We start from the raw sequence: 15,487 nt of genomic DNA, 5'->3' as shown, positions 1-15,487 counted from the left end.
TGTGGGACGCACAATCACCTAACATGACTGGTGAGGATGAATGCTCCAATAAAATTAATATTGCAGCTTGAAGCAGTATTGGTGCATTACAAGATAATTACAGAGACTGTCTGGTGACAAGCATGACATCAAGGTGAGTAATAGTCTCGCTCTCAATTGTTGCTTGGAGAAGCGAGGCATGTAGTACGATGTATTTTTTACTCGAATGCACGTAAAAACCATGGAAGTATGTGAACAATGAGACATAGCTGGCAGGCTTTTAAAGCGGAGGCTGTAATGTGATTGGATGAGATGCCTGATAGATGAATCCTGAGATTTTCCTGCTAGAACTATGCTTACGCTTACATTTCCGATAGCGGTATCCCTGCAGTATTGTGTTTTCTGTCCTGGGTAGGGTGGTCTTTCCAACAAAGCCCAGTACAGCTTGTTCTGAATGAATACACATGTAATTTCAATCATACAGCTGGGGTGTGCTGGTATTTCCAATTGTGCACCCCATCTTTAAGTAAGACTTATTAGGTAAGTATATCAGCTTGATGTTCAGGGCCTAGACATCGAACAACATTAAGAGGCTTTGGAAGACCAGTATATAGACTCCAGCACAATACCCCGTAGAACGCGACATGTATGCCTCGCGGGGGTGGATGTTAAAACTGAAAACTTGCTTTATGTTGACTATGGGAGGCAGAACGAGGAGAACAGCTTCGGCCACCACTTCTCTCCCAAAATGTGAAATACAAAAATGACTGCTCGTAGAGTTGAAATGACTGCAGGTAAGGTGAAAATTTCAGAGCTTTGGTGAGACTGACAATCTCTGCCAGCCATTTTGCAAACTCAGAATTAGGCAGTGAAGAGGCATGTGCTCTGTCTCTCTCACAGCCGATCCTATATCATTAACAGGTGCGAATGATGTTGATTGCGTGTGTGGCATCAATGAGCTTTCCATTCCACAGTACATTAACTTTACAAAGGTTTTTGCAGGCATTAAAATCTGCTTATTCGAGCCCTTTGAACTGTGTCATGTCTGCCAGCCTTAATGAAGGAACCGGGTCCAGCAGGTGTTGTGCCCTCTGATTGAGCATGCAGTGGCATTTTTAATATTACTGCCCTATGAAGCTTAAAGTCAAGACCCAAGTTATCTAATGCGGAATGTAGAGGCACATTTGGTCTGATAAGCATGTAGGGTGAACTACTAACACCCTTGCCCAATTTTCTTTGAAGTCCTTTGCTCAAACGCAGATCTGGTGAACATGTCTTCATGATCTGCGGGTACAATAACGCGTCACTATTTTGGAGCCATGAACCTGTTGGTTTAGGTGTGCACCCAGGTCTGGATAGCGGGATCTCCCCTATCTGAATTTTGCACGACAACTGTACATCAAAGATTGAAATTGCTTTGCAGACTTTGTAAAAAAAGAGCTTCACATTGACAAAGCATATTTATAGGTAGCATATTTATATGTCTCGTTGCTCAGAGACACGTTCCCAAAAACACTAAAACAACTCACAAAAAGCAGTGACTCGTCACAGCCGTTGACAAATATCTCTACTCTCTGATAGCATACTTACATCATCAGATGTTTATTTGATGTGTGTGTTAACATCTGGAAGACATATTTTATTTTTGTTTGCTCATCTGCAACACATCAATTAGATGTTTCCCCTTGGATGTCAAGACATTCAACAGATGTCTTTGAGACATTTATGACTTAGAATGTTTGTAAATATGATCTTTTTAAAATGTCTATGATAATACTAGAATTAGAATATTATTATTTCCAGATGAGAAAAAAAAAGAATAAAAAAAAAAATCTCTGAGACTATGTGTTCTGTGCAACTTCTCATATCCTTATTGTCGCTCAGTTACATCAAGTCGATGCATTTCAGCATACTCACATATGGTTACAAACTCATTCCAGCACTGGGATTGGTTACACAGTTCCGACAATTCAGCAGAAACACAAAGCACACTTAATAGAATTCAAACATTGTTGGGAAAAGATGCTATGGTGGATTTAAAACTCCTAGCAGTGGCAAAGAGTTTTTTCTCTGTGTACTTTTCTCTGTGTGTAAAAAACATAGTAAAAATAAATTCTTACCGTCTCACCTGCAGCAAATCTTGAATGTTCTCTGCACAGTGGAGCCACAAGACATACTTCACATTTTTACTGCAACCTCATCATCACCGTTTCCTTCGTTTTCATTTTGAAGGCAAAATATTCTAATTTAGGGTTTTTCCCATTGAGTTGTTTTTTTCCAAGGTTGTTTACAAAGTGCGTGCAGGCAGCCCCCTTGCAGCGAGAAGGCATTGTTCACCTCCGAATTTACGTGACTCTATTTTGTGTGCAAAGAGCCCACAACAGTTAACAGACAATTTGTAGCACCTCTTGACTCATATCACAAATTTGGGACTTCAGTCAACCATATAAAGTTCCAGCTTACTCCTGTGTATACTATCCAATTTATCGTGATCCCATTAAATTCTCCCAGCAGGACCGTTTTTGTTTTGTTTTTTCATATTTTATGCTTGATCATTTGAGTGAAGCCAGACAAGCTTGTTACATTTTTACATTACACATTATTATATTTACATTACACATTACTCACATTATTACATTTAGGAGTGCTGCTAGCCACAGAAAATAAATGGTCAAGCTAAGGATGTTACATGTGACACCTGTGAAAGTAGCGAGGGTAATGTCACAATTGTTAGACCCTATGTGCAGCTTAAAATTTCTCCTACTGGGCATTCCCTGCCTTGGAACCACCCTTCACGAGGAGAGAGATCTTGACCACGGAGGCCAGCCAGCAAAGCTGGGGTGTGTCTGGGTATGCAAGGGAACGTATAACCAGTCCAAACATATTAATATTCTGGAGTTCAAAAATGTATTTTTAACAATTAGACATTTCTCAAATGTCGAAGTTTCCTAGGAGGACATTTGTGCAGCAGCCAGTGTTGGGCATGATTCTTTAAAGACTTTAGTAATCGTGTCTCCTGACAAAGTTCCAATAGTGTGAGCTACTTGCGGAGTGTCTCGTTCCCTTATTCATGAAACTAGGGTTATAAATATAACCATTTGTTTGTGTGTTGTGTGTGTGGCTATTCCATGTGTTTCCTCATTTGCCTAGCTCATCATCTTCACTTGTGTCTCATTTCTTTTTGTATGGAGTTTTGTATGGAGCCTTGAGGTATATCAGTGAAAATAATGGATGTAATCATGACCCATGAGTCGCCCGTCCAGTTTATCATATTGGTTACTTGTGCCATCCAGGTAAAATTAAGCAGCGATAAAAGACTTGTTCAGTGAGGCTCTGAGCAGTTCATCAGCACCTCCCAGTTGCAGTCAGAGTTAGTGTCACCACCTTTTTCCTTCCAGTCATCACCTGAGCATCTTCCAAAGCCTAAACACATGCAAATTGGTCAAAACCATTTGACTCCCGAGGAAAAATGGTGGCTTATCATTAATGAGGTTTACCTTTATTGTTGCAAGCCAGGTCAGTACTCTGCTTTGTGCCTGTTATAGTCAATGCTCACCAGTAACCAGGGCGGAACTGGTGAGCTTCACTCCTGTCAAGAACTCCCCTGTACTTTGCATGGTCGTCCAAGCTATGCTTTGGGGGTTCAATGAACCAACATCTATCAATTTTTATTGACTCCAGGATAGATAGATAGATAGATAGATAGTTTTAAAGTGTTTTAATTTGCAGAGGTTATCAGTTGGATTTTGAGCTGTATCCACATAGCACCAAGTGGTAAGGTCAGTAAGCTCATGGATCTTAGCCACTCTGGTGCCGACAAAAACTTTAGAATGGTGAGACTCTGACTGGAGCCAGGACAGCACTGTGGTAGAATCTGACCAGAGCACTGTGTGACGAAGTTGCAAGGTTAACTCTTTCTTCAAGAGTTTCATCAACTGTTCACAGCAGCACCAAAACGGGGTATGGAAAGCACTCTTTTCGGCACTATTGTAGAGCATGCTATAATGAATGACAGATGGATCTTACTGAGCTGGTCTTCTGTGCGCAGGTAAGCAACTGCTCTGTACGCACTCTCTGAGGCATCGCTGAACACATGAAGGTCCCTAACGGTTCTGGTCTGGTCGACTGCAGGTGGTAAGACCTTGGGAAACTGATGTTGTGGAGAAATTGCAGCTCAATTTTCCATACATTCCAACTCTGTACTAAGTCTTGGGGAAGCTGTGTATCATCCAAGCTGTGCTGCTTGTTCCAGAGTTGCTGAACTAAAAATTTGGCCCTTGTGGTGTACCGAAGTTTATATATTATGGGGTAGTATTGACTTGCCAACACTTTGTAAATGATTCACATGGTGCGGACACCATGGTCTATGGGCCGGTGATGTTACGTAAGCACATATTTAGGGCAATTCCAGCGAATTCCTAATGTGGATTCCTGGACGTCAGTCTTCTCATGGGCAAGCCATAGTTCAAGACCATCTGATCTGGCTTCACTTGAAAGGTGGCGAATGATGGCTGGCACATGGCTGGCCCATTGTCTCAATTCAAATCCCTCTTTTGCATGTCCCTCAGTTTATCTACCAATTACTTAGTTTCCGCTGGTGACGGCAAGCTCTGCAGGCAATTGTCAACGTAGAGGCAGCGTTCAATCAACAACCTTACTTCATCTGGTTGACTGTGATCTCTCACATGTCGCTGCTGGGCAAAGGTAGCACAGAACAGGCTGCAGGTTGTCCCAATGGAACCACTTGCCACTCAAAGACATCAGGGGGACCATCCTTCCTCAGATCACGCCAGAAAAACCAAAGGAATGGTCTATCTTATGGAAGAAACCTGGTGAAATATCACCACTGATGGCCACCGCATGCTCATGGAATCTGAGTAGGACCCCAAAGAAAGATTAACCTAAGGGTGGGCCAGGGAGGAGAGACTCAATTAGACTTAATTAGAAGGCGGTTGAGCTGAAAGGAGCAATCAAAAATGTCATCTCACTGTGGCGCACTGTATGGTGTGGGACAAACCAGGACTCGCCATCTCTGTCCCTTTCTTCTGGACTTTTTTATCATTCTTGACTATACCAGTTCCTGGATCTCTGCTGAATATTATTCATCCTGTTGCGAGTCTCTTGCTAGCTTTCTCTCTGTACTCCTTCACCATGGCACGACTGCCTCCAAATGTCTTGCTTGGATCTTGTGCACTCCTTCTCATTCTGAAAGGGCAGAACATCCACTTGCCATAGCCTTTCAACATTCTTAAACAGCTCTGTGGTGCAAATGGGGATGGATATGTGTAGGCACTGATTTGACTTGAGTTGGTGCTCGAGTAGGCTGGTAGGGCCCTGAAGTGTCCATCCCAATTTGATTCTAATTGCAGCTGGACCACCTGATGGCCCCTGTCTTACTGGCTTGATAGGAGTGATATCGTGGGTTTGTTCTGCGTCAACAAGGATGAGGGGCTTTGTTCTTTCAAAGTACTGCAGTGGTCCATAGTCTGACCAGATGTTTGTACTGTTTCTGCAGCTTAGAAATGGGGTAAGAGTGATCAACAAGATCAAGCTGCGGGGCACTGAAGGCTCCTGAGATGAGATATTGCTTCTTTGGATGGGAGAATGGAGAGATGTAGAAGGAGACTGAAGCTCCGTTGAGAGCTTGTACATCATGACGGATGATTCTCAAAGCTAAGAACTCATGGGTCACCTGAAGGACAAGCTTCTGAGCTGCTTCTGGCAGGAGCATGGTACGCTCAGACCCATCATTGAGGACTGCGAATGAGTCCATTGTGCGGTTGCCATGATGTAGGAGCACACTAACCACCTTGATTAGGACTTTATTACTGCCAGCCAATTTATTCAGGTACAGCGTCTGTGTCACTGAAATGACTAAGCAGATCTCTATTTTAGATATTCCTCTAGCTGACCTCTCATTGACTTTGTGGAGGATATGTAGATGCTTTCTTTGGCAAAGTGGAAATGGCTTCTTTATATCACACTGAGCAGCTGAGCAGCAAATGTTCTCTCACACACTCTTTTGCTGCATCACCTGAAATGTCCAAAGTAAAGTCTTAATGGGGCCGTAACACGCAAGCCGTTTATACACTGTTTCCCACAGTTTATACACACAATCCACAGTGCTCCACAGCCTGTGGTTCACTTGCTGCCAGCTCATATATCCCCTAGACCTGAAGTCGGTAACAAAAGCATGGCTGAAGGAGGAACGCCTATAACGGTTAAGTCGGGACCCTTACAAAAATCATGAGCTTATAGCAAATATGCCGCAAACTTGCTGCAAATTCGCCACTGATTATTTCCACATGCAAATGAGCTTTGTGGCAAACTTGCAGCAAATTGTCATTGAGATTGTTGCCAAAAGTTTGCTGCAGATTCACCACTACCATTGAAGAACTGCAAACTTCTGGCAAACATTTGCAGTGAATCACAAGCTCATTTGAATGTGAAAATAATGAGTGGCAAATTTGCAGCAAGGTTGAAACAGATTTGCCATGAACTCTCGATTTTTGTATGGGAAGTGTGGAAGTATTTTGGGTTCCATAAAAATGCAGAGGGATTTTTGTTCAAAGATGGTTTCCCTTTGTGAAAACATGTCTCAGAAAAGTGGCAGCAAAACACGGGAACACCTCCAACATGTTTGCTCATCTGCGGGACAATCATCCCATGCAATTCAGAGAGATAAAGATAAGTTGTGACAGTTATGCTTATTTTAGAAAACAGAGAAAACTGAGAGACAACACAACTAGCTAAGTGACAACTAATACGACAAATAAAGTGAACTGTGTTGCCATTTGCAGATAATGTGTAGCTTGCTTTAAAGTGGCTGAAGATTAGTTCGCTAAAACTCTGCTAGCTACACAGTAACATTTGCACCTTATAGTAACAACTAATATATACAGTTGTAATCAGCTACAGTAATACTAATCAGCTACAGTAATACTAAGTCCTGTAATTAATAATGGCAATGTGGCACAATGATGATTTCAGTATTAAGTTCAAGTTGGAACACAGCGTGACAGTGTGTGAACTTGCAGTTATAAAATATGTAGCTAGAGCCTAGCTATATATTAGTAACTGGCTTGCTATCCAGAAAAAAAATCATGCAGTAGTTTTTTAAATGTTCAGGGTTCTTTTCAAAGTTCTTTGTCATATGTTAATTTAAAAGGCCAGTTTGTTATTGAAAAAAATAATTAAACTTGTTATTAAGAAGGATCTTTAAGAATAATTAAAAAGCTATTTTTTAAACAAAACATGCAAGCTTACCTTTTGTTTTATATTCAACTGATATTTCATATTTGAAAAAACACTTCTAAATGAAATGCAGAAGAACGGTTTTTATACTGTTTTCATAAGACAATGATCAGGGCTGTTGTGATTTGGGTCAGGATTAAGTGGGACAGACAACACTTGTTATGCACATGTTGTACTGTGCCTGTGCGCAACTGTACAGTATTGTATATTTGATAAAAACTATCCAGACAGTCCAATATTTCCAATATTATTGTCCATTCAACTTCTGAATGTGTCTGACAGTGTCTTTATTATACCGTCTGTTCTACCAGGCCATTCCATGTCAGTCAGAGTCAAGTGTGCATCACAGATTTATTTATATTTGAATAATTTATTTTATCTTAGAACGTGATTTCTGTAATAGAACACAATTTCAAGTGGATAGCCTATCGAAAAAATCAGGAGCAAAAAAATCTCCATGTTATAGGAAAAGTCCCCCAAAAAGTAAAACATCCACTACCAATATTTCCTTTTACAGCAAATGGGTGCTTCTCAAATGGAAGGCCGCGGCCTAGTACGGCTGTGTCCTTCCAAGATCAGTTCTTCTGAGGCTGTTGTCTAGAATTAGGGAGGCTCAGCATTCAGCGCTAGAATGAGACAGTCTAGTAAGTGTGCATGGCAAACCATAAGCTTAGAACCATGTGATATTTTACTTTGTTTAGAAAACCCATATACTTCAGAAAATGAGAAATATGTCCTTAATCCCTTAATTAGTTAAGAAAACTTTTTATTCACAAAGCTAGAGTCACTCAAAAAAGCAGTTATATAATACATTTTACAACACTGATCTTAGAATAAACAGAACCCTAGACTTGTAAGAACTATAAAACTTTTAAAGCTTTTCAAATTCATGTAATTGCCCTTTTATTAATTTTAATATTTATTTTTTTGTGCTTCTTCTAATTTGTTGTATTGTCTAAACTACTTCCATTTTTTATTTTGTACATATTGTCATAGCTGCAAATGCAAATAAAAACTTGAAGAGAAAGAAAAATAGTAAGCTGCGTCATAAAGGTTTCCGCCTCCGCAGTCACGCAACTTGTTTTCCAACTTTTTTTTAAATAATTTTGGACGTGCAAAGGATTGTGGGTGATTGAAGGCCATGAAGGATACATCCTAAATATGGCAAATGAAGACTGCCAAACAAGGTTGCCTTCCAAGTGTCCTCACAACTGAGATGGCCTTTGACAGTGCTTGATGACGCAGTAGCCGAGATATCCAGCTTAACGAGTTTGCAGCCTTCCGATTGAGAAGCACACTATATTTAAAAGCATTTTCAATTAGTCATGCAAAACTAGTCATATGATAAAGTACATAATCTGGATAATGATTACTATTCTCCTTTTCCTCTAAATGTGGTGTAATAAATAAAATGCAGAGTTTGGAATCAGTCACAGACGATGTAACTCACTGTGTAACCACCATATTATGATGCATTTTTGAAGAAACTAACAAGCTAGTCATGACTGTTTCCCAAAATCGTTGAAACTATGTCGCAAATCATCACATCATCACATTGTTCAAATCATGTTTGTGCAACAGTGTTAAATTTTTAATGACATTATGCAGGGGTGGAGTAATAACTTCTGCAGGGAGCTAATGGATGTAAAGTCTTGACTCTGTAAGGAAATGAAAGATATAGAATACACTACATGGTAGGGTAAAACGAGGCTAAAGGCACCCCTTAAGGAAAATGTGCCCTTTTCTGGTCCCAAAGTGTACGACGATTAAACATTTTTTGTTATTTTTTATATATTGATGGAGCAACACAATTAGAGTGAAAAGAAATTACAAAAATTCACATGTGCTTCTGTTTTGTTTTTATTTTCTTTATTCTCAGGAGTATTATCTATTAAAGTCCACTTGTCATAGTGCTAAAGACACGTGACTAAAAATGACATGGAAGCCCTCATTTTCAACAACAGCAATTCTTAAAGTTTAAAAATACTGTCACAAATACTGATAAGAAAAAGTCTGGCCAGATATCACTCAAAAAACACACACCGGAAACTATGCTTCTAAACACAGTTGAAGAGCTGTAGTTCTAAGCCACACAACTATGCAATGCTGTTTGCAAATGTTTCGTTGGAACTATGGTTTTAGGAAGCACCAAATCGTTGTGTAAAAAGACACTGTATTGTATTGTATCATGTGATACGACACCATCGATTCAATATCATATGTATCATATGATACATATATAAATACATTAGTGTGATTAAAACCAAGTAACGCAACATTGAGAGCTGCAAAACAGTCTCCTCCCCGGAGAGGTGGCGCTAAGTGCTCACAGGAAAACAGAGCAACTAGTCATCATAGGAAATTTGAGCTCAAATGCCGATGGCAAACGGTAAGTAGATTGTAGCATTACAGCTTGTAAAATTTGCCAAACAAAGGTGTCATGTCCTGGTGCTACAGTACATCAAACATGTCATTTTATTTACACCAACATCACCGTGCAAATTGGTGGATTTGCAAGGCAGAAACAGCAGCAGCAAGTTGCAATTAAGAGCCAGTCTCTCCCAGCTGACACTGAACGTGATTACATGCACAGCAAGACACTCATAACTATAAAAAAAACAACTTATACAAAAAACAAAAAAACGACAACGTATGAAACCCGTGATTACATGAGACTTATTGTAATGAGCACTGGCAGCGACTGGGGAGTGGCCTCTGTGGCCGGGAGTGCTGGCAGCGACTGGGGAGCGGCCTCTGTGGCCGGGAGCGCTGGCAGCAACTGGGGAACAGGAGCCCTTCTCCTCCTCCTCTTCCAGACGGCCGGAAGCACTGCTGTGGGAGCGGCCGTCATAACCGGGGATGCTGGCAATGGGATGGCCGAGGCTTCAAGCATTGGCTCTGGGAGGCGAGGCTTCAGACGCTGGCTCTGGGACGGATGAGGCTTCAGATGCTGGCTCTTGGATGGACGAGATTTAGGGCACTGGCTCTGGGACGGACGAGGCTTCAGGAAAAGGGTCGTTGACTGTGGCAGGTGTGGGCGCTGGCTCGTTGGCCGTGGCAGGAGTGGGCACTGGCTCGTTGGCCGTGGAAGGTATGGGCACTGGCTCGTTGGCCGTGGCAGGCGTGGGCGCTTGCTCGTTGGCTGTGGCAGGTGTGGGCGCTGGCTCGTTGGCCGTGGCAGGCATGGACACTGGCTCATTGGCAATGGCAGGCGTGGGCGCTTGAGGGGCGGTGAGCGGCACTGCTGCTGACGCAGCCTCCGCCACCTTGCGGTCCATAGCAGCGGGCTCAGGCGAGGTGGATGCCTCCAAGGGAGCAGGAGCGGACAGAATGGGACCCAGTCAGAAAAAGGGAGATGTAAGTGACCCTTTGATGTTCAGCCATGACCAAAAAAGATGGCCCCTTAAAAAGCAGGTCGAACTGGGCAAAAATGCTTCGCAGGTGTCTTGATCCCCATAAAAAAGTGTCTGGATCCCCATAAAACAATTCTGGGGCTATTGGACTCTGAGCCCAGTTTGCACAAACAGGCAAAATTGAGGTTGAGGAGTGTCGTGATTCCATCTCTGTTAGAGGAGTACCCTCGTGCCATAGCCGTAAAGCTGCTTAATAGTGCAGTGTGCTGCGCGACCAGTTGAAGGAAAAAACCCTCTACTGGGTCCAATATGGCCATTTCGTAATGTCACGGTTGTTGCAGAGATGAGGACACAAACGCAGAGATAAAAAACCAAAATACTTTTACCAAACAAACATAAACAACCCCGAAGGGAACAAAAGGGTAATTCAGGCTGGGGCAAAAGGGAACAAGGAATCAGGACCGACCGGACCGAGACCAGGAACAGGGATCAGGAACGACAGGAGCACTAGGAAAAACATACAGGACTGACTGGAGAACAAGATAAACTGGCCCTGGAGAGCACACACGAGGAGACTAAAATAGGGAGAGAAATCAAGCGTGTTAATAAAGTGCAGGTGTTACTAATGAAACAATAATGAGCAAACAAGGAGGCGGGATGTGACGTAAGACAGAGAAGCACACGGTGATACAGAAACAATAACAAAGCCGTGTGTACACACAAGAAGGCAAAACATCGGATTGGCATGAGCGTACATCGCCAAGAAAATGAGGCGATATACACTCATGCCAATCGACAAACAGAAGACGGAAGACACTTGTGTGAGAGTTCGGCCACACACACACCCGACACCGTACCGAAGTGAACAAACCTCAGCACAAACATGAAGACAGCTCTCGACCCATGTGCGCAGCACAAAGTGAGCACAACTCGCGGACGTGAGAGACAGACACAAAGACCGACATAGATTATTTATGCGAGTGCATGCAGCCAAGATGACACAAGCGCGATGCACCCGCATCAATAACAGACAGAAAAGGAGTATGAATGTCCGGGTCCCGACACAGACCAGAAGCTCACACAAAAACAGACATGGGCGGATAATGCCACGGTCCTGTCAGACCAAAACCCAGACTGACAGAGAGACAGGACCGTGACAATGTACATGTAACTTAAAGCCAGAGGTCAGGTACCTTTCAAGGTTTTTTTTTTCTCCACTAACTACTGAAATTATTTTTTTGCTTTGCCACCTTTAGCTTGCTCACTGGTGGCCTTAAGACTTTAAAGGAGTCATGAAATGGAGAATGAAATTTAGACATATAAGAGGTAACTGTACTATAAAATCATACTGTAAATTTCAAAACTCAAAACTTCCTCCGCAGTCTAAAAAGAGCATTAATAGTGGCCACCCTGCTGAAAGGTCTTGTTTTGAAATCTGTCTGTTATTTTAAGGTTGACACATTGCTCATTTGAATTTACACATCCCACAACATTTGTCATCGCACCCTTGGCCCCACCCACTGGTGCGCAGTTCAAGTCAAGATGGCAGGCCTTGTGTGGCTAACTGTTCCTAACATAACACCTAAGGAGACCCATCTGGACTATTTTAGATTATTTTTGTAGATGAACATGAACTACACAGACTCTTTGACCGCTGCCATGTATCTCACTGCTTTTAAAATACACGGTGTCAAGTTACTACTCTGAAAGGGAGAAGCAATTCTCTTTCATTCAGCTGCTGCCTGTGTTGCTTTGAGCACAAACACATCATGGATGCTTTCTTTTGCCCATCTGCACTATTTTTATTTGTTGGTGTATGTAAACATAGTACGTCTTTGATGATGGATGTCTTCGATGATCTACGATGGACATCTTTGACCGTTTTGGTGTTTCTGGATGCTTTGGACTATGATGAGGTGTAGCGCGCAGTTTTTGAACCTGGTGAGACACAGGAGGAGCTGGGCCAGGAGTCATCCTACAGAGCCCAGTCCCTTCATGCATCTGAGCCTCCCGAGCATTGCAGAGTAGTTCGACAACAACGGGTTAAGTGGCCTATAGTTCGACAGATACATGGCCAACATCATTCAAGCCACAGCCAAAGGTGATGCAGACAATGACACAAAACCATGACTGCCATCATTGTCAGTTACGTTTCTGAAAGGTTTGGCTATATTGAAAAAGGGTAATACCAAGCCCACCACCTACACCATCCTGGAGTTCCAGAATGCCTTGAGCATACCGGTGTAGTTACGCAGCTCATCAGTGAAGCTCATGAAAACAGAGGCAGTCTAGTTGTCCTGTGGCTGGACCTGGCATATGCCTATGGGTCCATACCGCATAGGCTAGTTGAGTTGGCACTACACCGCCACCATGTTCCCAGCAAGATCAAGTACCTGATCCTGAATTATTACAACAAATTCAGGTTGAGAGTTACGTCGGGGTCAGAAACATCGGAATGGCACATACTTGGAAAAGGAATAATAACAGGCTACACCACCTCTGATATTTGTTTTGCCCTTGCCATGAATATGGTGGCTAAGTTAGTTGAGGTAGAGTGCAGAGCCCCCTGAACAAAGTCTGCCATGTGACAGCCCCTGATAAGAGCATTTATGGATGACCTCACCATCACAACAACATTTGTCCCAGGGAGTAGGTAAATCCTACAAAGCCTCGAGAGGCTCATTACCTGGGCAAGGATGAGCTTTAAATCCACGTCAAGGTCCATGGTGCTGAAGAGGGGGAAGGTGTTTGATAAATTCCACTTTCAACTCTCTGGAACTACTATCCCCTCCATCACAGAGAAACCAGTCAAGAGCCTAGGGAAGCTCTTTGACTCTACTCTGAAAGACTCTGCTGCCATTCAAAAGTCCAACAAAGAGCTTGAAGACTGGCTCATTAAGGTTGACAAGTCAGGCCTGCCTGGCAGATTCAAAGCCTGGATCTACCAACATTCCATCCTACCTCAAGCCCTGTGGCCGCTGCTGTGTTTGTGATTTCTTTGTCAACAGTTGAGTCCCAGGAAAGGAAGATCAGTGGCTTTCTGTGCAGATGGTTGGGTCTTCCCCGCAGCCTTAGCAGTGCAGCACTGTACAGGACCAATAACATTCTTCTACAGAAGAGTTTATGGTGGCACGAACAAGAGAAGCCCTACAGTACAGGGACTCTAGGGACCCGAAGGTGTCAGCAGACAGTACTGATGTGAGAACAGGATGAAAATGGAGGGCTAAGAATGCAGTAAAGATGGCAGAGTCTCGACTAAGGCAAAAGGCACTGGTGGGCAACGTAGCAACCAGCAGAGCAGGCTTGTGATATTTCCCAGTGACCCAGGTTGGCAAGGTTCAGGGCAAAGAGAGACATAATTTAATCCAGCAGGAAATTCAAGCAGGCGTGGAGGAGGAACGAGATAGTAGGATGGTGGGTCTCAAGCAGCAGGGAGCATGGACAAGGTGGGAGGGCATACCACAGCACAAGGTTACCTGGTCAAACATCATGCAGGCAGACTTTTATCATGTCAGGTTTCTTGTCCAAGCTGTGTATGACATGCTGCTAAGCCCAGCAAACCTTAACACCTGGGGCAACAGTGAGACACCCTCCTGTCCTCTGTGCTCAGGGAGAGGATCATTGTAACATCTATTCAGCAGCTGCCCAAAGGCCCTGGGGGAAGGCTGTTACCTTTGGCGCCATGACCAGGTGCTCAAGGTAGTTCAATTTGTGAAAGCTGGAGAGAAACCCCGTCCACGAGTAAAAACCAGTTTGGGCCTCCTCTACACGGCCTCTGACTAGCTGCTGAATGTCGACCTGGGCAAACAATTGAAGTTCCCTCAACACATCACAACAACATCATTCTGGCCAGACATAATCATCACCACTAAGGCCACGAAAAAACTGATCATGCTGGAACTCACAGTGCCCTGGGAAGAGCGAATTGAAGAAGCAAATGATCGGAAATTTGCAAAGTACCAGAAACTTGTGGAGAAGTGCCGGGGCAGTGGCTGGAAGACACACTGTGAGCCCATAGAGGTGGGCTGTAGAGGCTTTGCTGGATGCTCATTCTGCAAAGTTCTGAACTTGTTGGGCATCACTGGGATGGCAAAGAGACTGGCCATTAAATCCACAAGCGAAAACGTAGAGAAAGCCACCAGGTGGCTATGGATCAAGAGGGCTGATCGCAGGTCAGGGCCTGGTCAACCCCAGTTTGATCGCCTGGGAGAGGGTGTCTGATGTTGAAATATCTGAAACACCCGTGGACCCTAGGTCACATCACTGATGATGTGTCCCAGCGCATCTAGACAATGTATCTTACACACATATTATAGAGCTCTGCTTTATATTGCCAATGTCAGTCACTTTAGATTCAAAATACATTTATGTTGAATCCTTGTATAAGTTTAAGCAAAAACATTTTGTGGGCGCTGTTTTATTTAATAATCATGGTCTGTGGGTAGTAAATCGCATGCATACATTTCAATGCCAATTTTATCTATGATATTTGTGATACATGTGGTTTGAGTTATTTCTAAAGTGAAAACATAAAATAGCCATGATTTCTAAGTAAAAACATTCACACACAGGTTTTACGCACGGATATGTGTATACACACGGTTAGTAAATGAGACCCAATGACTATATAAATAAATACATTAAGAATGAGTAAATGAATGAATGAATACAAAATTTGGCAGAACAAAAAACATCTGCAGTGACTAAGATAGTAATAGTAATACTCTAGGTCCATTCAGCATCAGTAACAGCAGTAGTAAATAAAGAGCTTCTTGCTCGCAGAAAATTGACTAATTGGTGGAAAGAGAGATGTGTCAAGTAAAAGGAAATTAAAAACCTGAAAGGGGATCATAATGCCTAAAACAATGACTCTCTCTGAAACAAAATGACAAGCCCATTTA

The 15,487-nt window shown here is 42.8% G+C and overlaps 1 pseudogene; it reads left to right on the top strand.

The window, feature by feature from the left end:
- The first annotated feature begins 12,656 nt into the window (after positions 1-12,656).
- On the top strand, positions 12,657-14,807 carry LOC127426394 (uncharacterized; annotated as a pseudogene).
- The last annotated feature ends 680 nt before the right edge of the window (positions 14,808-15,487 follow it).

Source organism: Myxocyprinus asiaticus, chromosome 35 (genome assembly GCF_019703515.2).
Source record: "Myxocyprinus asiaticus isolate MX2 ecotype Aquarium Trade chromosome 35, UBuf_Myxa_2, whole genome shotgun sequence".
Lineage (NCBI taxonomy): Eukaryota > Metazoa > Chordata > Actinopteri > Cypriniformes > Catostomidae > Myxocyprinus > Myxocyprinus asiaticus.
This window is presented reverse-complemented; position numbering and strand designations above follow the sequence as displayed.